The sequence below is a fragment of the Meles meles genome, chromosome 21 (genome assembly GCF_922984935.1).
Source record: "Meles meles chromosome 21, mMelMel3.1 paternal haplotype, whole genome shotgun sequence".
Lineage (NCBI taxonomy): Eukaryota > Metazoa > Chordata > Mammalia > Carnivora > Mustelidae > Meles > Meles meles.
In genome coordinates, this window is record NC_060086.1 from 41776300 (window position 1) to 41785012 (window position 8713).

Genomic DNA, 8713 nt, shown 5'->3' on the forward strand with positions numbered 1-8713 from the left:
TGCAGGACTCAATCCCAGGACCCTGAAATCAGGACCCACTGAGCCACCCAGGCACCCTGTTGTGGTTTGTTTTGTTTTTTAATGTAGGCGCCATGCCCAGCGCAGAGGCTGATAGGGTGCCTGAGCTCAAAACTCTGAGAGCAAGTGTCAGATGCCCAACCTACTGAACCACCCAGGGGCCCCTGTGTTAAGTTTTGATATCAGAGTTGTGCTGGCCTCCTCAAACGTGTTGTGGGGTTCGGTGCTCTTCTTTTCTGTAAAAGATTTTGTGTGAGATAAAAATTTTGTTTCTTGAATGTTTGGTAGCGTGCACCACTGAAGCCATCTGAGTCAAGAATCTTCCTTGGAGGATAGTTTTTTATATTGATTCACTTTCCTTATTAGCTTTAAGATCATTTATATTTTTATTTCATTTTGATCCCAGTAAGGCATGTTTTTTTTTAATTTTAAAACATTGTGTATTTCTCTAAATGTTCACAAAGGGGCTTAGGATATGCTTTTATTTTTTAAGTTATGCCATGACTGTAAAGTCATTCTTATCCCTGCCTTGTGTTTTGTGTCTCTTCCTTTATTTCTTAATCAGTATTTGCAGAGTTTTATCAATAACCCTAGTTTTTCCAAGATTTGCCTTCAGGATGTGTCATTACTCTCTCATTATTTCCACATCTTATTATTTTTTTTACCTGTTCTAACTTCTTTGGGTTTATTTTTGTAAGTTCTTGCCATTAGTTTTTCAATCTTTCTATTATATGCATCTAAGGCTATCAATTTCCCTCTAAGTATGGCTTTAGCTATATTTTACAGGTTTTGGTATGCAGTATTTTCATCATCATTTATTTCAAAGTATTTTTAAATCCCAGTGTAATTTCTTCCTTAACTCATGGAATTTTTAGAAGTGTGTTACTTCATTTGCAATCATATTGGGATATTTTAGGGTTTTATTTATTTTTGTATTATTTATTCTGACCTATTCTTAGTTTACTTTTTCTCCATCTTTTTAAACAGTTATATACATCTATTGAATTTTGTTTCATTTTTGTGTATTTTTATTTTTAGAAGAATTTAGTTCTTTCATAATTTTAGATCATTTTACATAGCTTCTGCTCTCAAAGATATTTTAGTCTTCATTTATTACGCATAATAAGAATAGTTGTATTATAGCCCATGTCTAATAATCTTAGCATCTATAATCTTTGTAATTGTGTTTCCATTGCTCGCTGTTCCTTGGTTATTGCTCATGGTGCCTTATTTCCTTGTTGTTTTTGTTTGTTTTGTGAGTTGCCCATTTTCCTTATAAATTTCTCCATGTAGGGAAATTCTGTGAGATCTAGGATGAAAGTGTATTTCTCCACAGACAATTGTTTACTTCTGCCAGGGGCTCAAGGACTCAAATACAATTAATTAATTTTGCACTTATTAAATCTTCTACTTGAGGGTTTTTTCCTTCCAGTTGGTCCTCACATACACAGAATTGGATTATTCATGATCCTTGGTTCATGGCACACCTCAAACTTACCACCCTAAACAAAAAGGAAGACCATGCCACTAACAGTTGCCCAACACCATGGTCCTCTGACCACTGCATTCTTCTGTCACCATCCTTCAGGTCCTGAAGGAGGCAGATGCTCTTGGCACACCTTGGCACTCTTCTTTCCACACATGCTGAAGGCATCTGCTGGAAAACACTTGGGACTCCACAGATGGACTTTCCCTGGGCCCCTGGGCCTGACAAAGGGGGAAAGGCTGGAGGACTCAATCCCATTCCCCTGAGTCCCACTTTCCTCTCAGCCCCCAGTTCTGAGGGAGAGTTTTATAGGAACTGGGTGCCTGGAGGCATCACAGCCTTAAGGTTCTGCAGAACAGATGTCCCCCCTTGCAGAGTTCTTGAACCTGGTTTGCTAGGGCTTTAGTCACAGGTATGAGAGATTCTCGAACACAGTTCTAAAGTGTTAACATGTGTTCGACGTCAGAGCTGATGCGACAAGGAGTGGGGATATAACTACACGCTCTCATAGCCTCCATCAACAATGTGTCCACTATTGTTCAAAAGCTTAGATTTTCAAACCTCCCCGTGTTGGTGGGACCCCGTCCGCTCCTCTCACCGCCAAGGTGACCCCAGTCCACACACACCCGGAGCCACAGAAAAGAGCAGTGGGGACCTCACTGGGGCAGGCACTGGGGGTCAGGGACGGGGGCGGGGGCGGGGGAGGGCCCCAGGAGGCCTCGCCCAAGTGAGGAGTGTGGGGCTTGGCGTCTGGAGGCCCCTCCCGCCAGGCTGCAAACGCCCAAAGCCCACGGATTCTCCTCAAGCTCCTGGACTCCTGAGCCCGGGACAGGGGTGGGGGGCAGACAGGCGGCGCCAAAGGCGTTGGTCTGAAGAACGGGATCCTAGTGCACAGGAGGGAAAGACTTCTTTCTCCTACCTCGGTGCCTCGAACTCCGACTGACAAAGTAGTAGAGAGACAGGGCTCTGGCGACAAGGCCCCAGTTAAATTTTGAAAGCAGCGGTGGGCGGCACTCAGCCAGCTCTAGGCCTTCTCAAAAACTACCTTTCCCGGGGTCAAGCTTCGCCATCTGGCGCAGAGATCTCTCACCCGCACCGGGGAGACAAAAAAGAAGGGCTCGTCCGGGATTTGAACCCGGGACCTCTCGCACCCTAAGCGAGAATCATACCCCTAGACCAACGAGCCTCCCTGTAACCGGACTTCAGGCTCCTCTTTATGACCGTTGTGGCATCCGGGGCGGGACCCGCAGAGCCGCACAGGGAGGGGACCCCGGCTTCAGACTAAGGAAGAACCGCTAAATTCGAGAATCCCTGGGTGTGGAGGGAACCCAGCGCTACCCGAGCCCACAAAGTGGGGAGCGGTTCCTACATGCCGGCCATACGTGGCCTCCGCCGCTTCCGCGCGGCGCTGGAAAGGGCGGCCAGCTGGGGGGGCGGTCAGGGCGTCCCCGCGCCGCCCTTCGTCCTTCGGTCACTCCGCAGGCGCTCCTCCCGGCTGCGGGCGCGCTGGAGCGGAAGCCGGTGAGGAGTTCCCGGTCGGACCGGGCAACTGCACGGCTCAAGAGCGGGGCGGCAGCGCATGGAGGGTCCCCGAACCGAGGTCACTAGGAAGCCCACTTTGGAAAACGCCGCACGCCCCACGGTGTGGCACCCAGTGGGTGCTTACTAAACGCGTTCGAAGGGCATGAAAGAAACAGCCACCACCATCTGCCTCCGCCCCTTGTACCCGGGGCTCCGGGCTGCGCTCCCCTCTCCCACCACTGGCAAGGTCAAACCAAGAAGTCCAGTTTCCCACGTGGGGCCTACATCCCAAGAGGCTGAGTTGAGTCGCTTTGTTATGCTGACTAAACCAGCCGTCCCGCCCTAGGTGCCCTCGGACCGGAGGAGCTGGCCCCTGGAGGGACCTGGATCAGGCCACCAACAAGACTCCGCCCCAGGACCGCTCAGGGTTGCCCTCCCCAGCTCAGCAGGACCAAGAGGCGGGTCTTCTGCTCCTCGCGTAGCGGCGAGGACAAAGACCCCGCTCTCCGGGCAGAGGGACCGCGTCCAGGGGTCGGGTTCTGGGCACTCTGCTGTCTCAGTGTCCTTCCCTGTGTCCAGGAGTGACCCAACCCGAGATCTGGGCTAGCAGGTTCGCTTCGTACTGTCCGACCACCATCCCTCCCGATCCATGGCGGGAATCTAGCGCTCTCATCTAGGAAGGCCCCGGGGAACCGAAGTTCTACCAGCGGAATCATGAGTCTCTCTCCCTCCCTCCCCTACCAAAAAAAAAAGGGGGGGGGCAACCGAAGTAAGAGTATGCCTCACCCGGGACTTAGGCGGGGATCATCTGGAACTAAGATGATCTGTACCCCAAGGCAACCAACCTCCTCCTATTTAAGTCCCCTTCAACTTCGTCACCGCGGGACCCAGCCGCAGGAGACAAATATGGTCTGCGTCTCCCGGAGTCCTACGTCCCTCAGGGGCTGAACCATGTGGATCCTCCGCTTGGTGGGTGCTGTTCTCCGCGGAAGACGCGGCAGGGAAAAAGGGCTCGTCCGGGATTTGAACCCGGGACCTCTCGCACCCAAAGCGAGAATCATACCCCTAGACCAACGAGCCGCCCGCTCTACGTTTTTCCCCTTCTGAGACTTCCGCACGCGAAATCGCGGATCTCACCCTGATAGCTCAATTGTTAATGTGTGCACCTGTGAAGCCGGCACTACGCTTCCACGGGTTCGCGGCTGCTGTCAGGTTTCAGATGGAGGGTGGCTCTGGTTCTGCCACCTAAACCAACAAGCTCACCAATGGCTGCACGTGCGGCCGCGAGCCGGCCCAGCTGCAGGAAGGCCGCACAGGGGCAGCTTTCCAAACCACCGCTTCCCAGTTACTTATCTGGATTCCGGCAGCGCGCCGGGGAGGGTTGGTCTCCAGCCCTAGCTGGGATCCAGTGAAGGAAAGAGAATCTCAGGGTGAACTGGGGGGGGGGGGGGGGGGTACAGCTCGCCCGCAGTGGGTCGCAAACCGTGAACGTTGCTCTGCCCCCAATCGCCAGCGCCTATCCTCCTGGGCTGAAGCCCTCTAAACTGGCCTGGAACCGGGGGACAACAAATACGGACTTTCCAAACTACTGAACATTAGGAATTGGGACCCCGTTAAGTCCCTCTACTTGACTCATACCAAACTTTCCCCCATTAGAGCCATGAGGGCTGGAGCGACAATAGCGTTGCTGAGCAGAGGGGAGAGGTTGCAGCAACAGCAGTTTCCAGGGGGTATAATCCTCCCTTAGAATGCAAGAGGATCATATCCCAGCCGGAGGAGCCTAGGTTTTTAGACTTTCTAGTGTGTTAATTAGGGACAGCCTGCTGTGTTCCCAGGGGAGGAAAACCCCTGTGAAATTCCATCCCAGGGATCTTGGTAACAAGGATCGAGGAAGCCCTTGGTGTCAGCCTTAAAGGGCACTGGTCCTTGCCCTGTCCTGGGCGTGGGTGCTGGAATGGCTACTCTCCCTGCTCTAGGGAACGGTAGTCCAGAAGCACCCATGGGAGGCCACTCCTGGTACAAGGGGCAGATGCTCTGAGGGCAGGAACCAAGCATGGCTTCCTGGGGGAGCAGGAACCTCACACATTGTGCACCCAACAGGGCACTTTTCGGGCAGGAGCGGATAGCTGGGAGCAGAGAAATAACCCGTGTGGGCGGGAATCCTCAGTGCCTTCAGTGGACCGCATCTGGCAATGAAAGTTCTGATTAACGGGAGGCTCAAAGCCTCGGTCTCAAGGGTCTGTTCTAAGTGCTTTACATAAAATATAAATAATTGAATATCCCAAACAAATCTGAGTCATGAGCTGTGATTATCCCCACTTAACAGATGGATAAACTGATACCCCTGAGAGGCTGGGTTTTGGGGTCCAGATCTGTGGAGTGCAGCGGGAAAAGAGTGCAGTCTAGGCCTGTGACCCTCCTGCGGTCCTAAAAGAGCTGCCCAAGACTTGTGTTCTGCACCTTGCACATCTCAGGGAAGGCTCAAGACCCCAGACGGCAGGCCGTGGACAATCCCCAGACGGCAGGCCGTGGACAATCCCCAGCGCAGGCCGTGGACAATCCCCAGCGCAGGCCGTGGACAATCCCCAGCGCAGGCCGTGGACAATCCCCAGCGCAGGCTCTCTCCAGGAAGTAGAGACCCCTGAGGCTGAGGTTCAGGGATGGAGTGTGTGCAGCGAAGTGTGGATGCAGGGTTTAGGGACAAGGGTCAGCTCTGTGGATCCACGGTGACACATGGGACCTCGACGATGGGGGGAGGGAGCACCAGCAACTCCCTCCCCCACACTCTCTACTTTCAATCCCTTTGCTTTCCATTGTAAAATTAAGGGACCTATAATCAGGACCCACTATTCCACCCACCCCCCAAAAGTGTCTGTGTGCAAGAGAAGGGCTTGTCAGGGATTTATGTCCAGGACTTCTCACTCCCAAAGCAAGCTGTGCGCCCTGGATCACCAAATCCCTCAGGGTCAGCTACTTCATCTGTCACTCCTCCCTCCATGGAAGAAAGTGGTCTTGACCCCGGTTCTGTGAGACCTGGAGCCGTCCACTCTTCTGGGAATCACTGGCTGGGCCAGGCTCAGGCTGAAGCTTCGAGGACAATGCATACAACATTAGGGCTGTGGACAGGGACATCTCCTGGATGCTGGAGGGGGTCCCTGGAGAGAGGCAGTGCCAGGCTGGAGTAAGGAAGGCGGGCACAGGGAGAGTAGGGCCACCTGCATGTGGGTGGGGAGAGCAGAGGGCCCCAGAAATTGGCCCTTGTCACTGGGGTCAGGTTTCATGTTAAACATATCTGTCCCTTATTTCCTGAACTGTCCCCCCCATACCTGGGCTCCTGGCCTTCTCTCTCCGTCCCTTCTTCTCACCCATCCCTCCTGGCAGGGTCAGGCGGTTGCGCAGGGCTCCTGGGGTCCTGGGGGTAGGGGAGGCAGCTCACTCTGTGGGTCTGAATAGAATATGTCTGGAAAATGCCAGGAGGCCCCGTCTTGGGGTATCTTCTGGATTATTTTCTTGTATGGGGTCCAGGTTGGTCCGGGCCTCACAACAGATGGTAAGATTTTTTCAAGCTGAGAGCCCAGAGTGTCTAGGTGAAGGTCTCAGTTAAACCCCCAGGTCCAGGGCCCTAAAAGGTGGGCCCAAGGTGGACTTCGGGCCATGTCCCTCAAATAAGAGCCTCAGCTGACCCTCCTCCAAGGGCAATAGCCTTAGTGGGAATAAGAGTAGGGGAGTCTCAGAAGGAAGCAGAACTTGGCCTAGAAGCAGGTGGACCAGCCCTGGTCCTAGTTCCCTCTCCACCCACTTCCCAGCCTGTGGGAGCCTCTGGGGTCAGGGGTCAGGTGTGAGTCCGTGCTGGGAGGAGATTTGCCACTGTCCCTCCACTGGGGCTCTGGAGTCTGGACTACCCTGAGGCCCTTTGCTCACAGAGAAAATGGTGGCCTGGAGGAGACTTGGGGATGCCGGAAACCTAAGTCTATTCTTCTGGCAGAAGCAGGGTGAGACAGTAGACCCTCAGTTAGTGGGACAATGGGACACTGTCTCCTGGGTCAGGGTCCCTTCCTGCCTGACCCTCTGCCCACTCCCCTTCTCATCTGGAGACAGATCGTCTGTTCCTCTGGGTTCCCAGGTGCAGTCTGACAACCGTAGCACCCACGCATAGACAAGGTGTAGGATATGAGTCTCCTTCAGTATGAGGTGCCGGGGGCCCTACGACTGATCCTGACTGACCCAGAGTGACCTGGTGCCTACAAGTGAGGCAGGGAGACTCAGTCCATAGGGGGAAAGCTTAGACTCACCTATACAGACCTGCCCCTCCAAGCTTGGCTCTGCCTATGCTGAAGTCACCACGGTCCCTAAAAATTCAAACTCCCAAGGCAGAGGAAGTGCCTCAGACTGTCTCCCTTGAAGGTAAAAGGGACACCCAAGTACCGTGCCTTCTGATTCAGTGAGCAACCACAAGGTTTGTTTTCTCAGGAAGATCTCTCTAAACAGGGGTAGGACTTGTTGGAAGCCGCTCACGCCCAAAATGCAAAGCCCGCCCAGCGTGGGGCTCGAACCCACGACCCTGAGATTAAGAGTCTCATGCTCTACCGACTGAGCTAGCCAGGCGACAAGTGTACGTTTTCGGCGCTCTGTCCTTTGTTCTGACGCCTCAGGTGACTCTGCTACAGTTTCTGGGGGTGTGATCCGAGGACGCGGAAGACCTGCACCCCCAGCCCATGACCGGGAACTGGGTTCCAATCCTTGAACCTTAGAGGACTCGCCCACGCCACCGCTGCGGAGGAACCTAGCCAACCCCCTCCGACCTCAGACTCCGCATGCCTGGGGCGTGGTTTGGGGTCTGGGCTCGCCGAGTCCCCACATTGTGGTGGGACAAGGGGCCACGTCGGTCCGAGGGCACAGGCGGAGGTTCCCAGTTCTCCCCAGACCTCGTTCCTTCCCAACAGGGTCCTTCTGCCCCCTCCGCGCGACGCCGAGTGAAGGACACCTCTCCAGCAGGAAAAAGCCGCATCGACCACCTCTCCAGTGCTGGGGACTAAAAGGGGGAGATACCTTCCCGGCTCGCCCCCACCCGACGCCAACAGAATCTGGACACTTGGGGACGGCCGAGACTCGGGTGCAGGGACGGTAAGCCCCCCAAACAAGCACCGTACCTTAAACCAAGGAGCCAGAACGAAGACTACGGGTTCGGTCCTTGGTGACCATGCCTCGCCCACCTAGGCGCAGGGTAAGGGACCTGTGGGCAGTTTCCCCTGATACCACAAAGGGGAGGGTGAGAGTCTGCGCGATGCCCGGGTGTTCCCGGGCCATTCCCGGAGGTGCACACGCCGGATGCTTCCAGCCATCCGCAGAGGGACGGAAGAGGGTGCGGCGGGGACTCGGGCGGCTGAGCAGCTGGGGCGGCCCCGGGACCCGACGGGACGGGGTGCGGGGTGGGGGGGAGAGGTGCCAGGACTCGGCACCTGCCCGGCGCCCTAAACGAATCAGCAGCACAGCCAAATGCCAAAACGGACGTCACCAAAAAGCAAAGGCGCGAGACACTTGGCGCTACCCACCGGCTCCTCGCCCCAGCGTGGATGGGATGGGTCCTGACCCGGGAGCCTGCACCTCAGGGGCGCGCCCCGGTGGCCTAATGGAGAAGGCACTGGCCTCCTAAGCCAGGGATTGTGGGTTCGAGTCCCACCTGGGGTA

The 8713-nt window shown here is 54.7% G+C and overlaps 4 non-coding genes across 4 annotated transcripts; 1 reads left to right on the forward strand and 3 right to left on the reverse strand.

Moving 5' to 3' along the window:
- Positions 1-2618: 2618 nt before the first annotated feature.
- TRNAP-AGG lies at positions 2619-2690 on the reverse strand. Its single transcript has one exon. It is a non-coding gene; the product is annotated as a tRNA-Pro (tRNA).
- Positions 2691-4033: 1343 nt separating this feature from the next.
- TRNAP-UGG lies at positions 4034-4105 on the reverse strand. The gene has a single exon. It is a non-coding gene; the product is annotated as a tRNA-Pro (tRNA).
- A 3452-nt stretch (positions 4106-7557) lies between these two features.
- TRNAK-CUU lies at positions 7558-7630 on the reverse strand. The gene has a single exon. It is a non-coding gene; the product is annotated as a tRNA-Lys (tRNA).
- A 1010-nt stretch (positions 7631-8640) lies between these two features.
- Positions 8641-8713, forward strand: TRNAR-CCU. The gene has a single exon. It is a non-coding gene; the product is annotated as a tRNA-Arg (tRNA).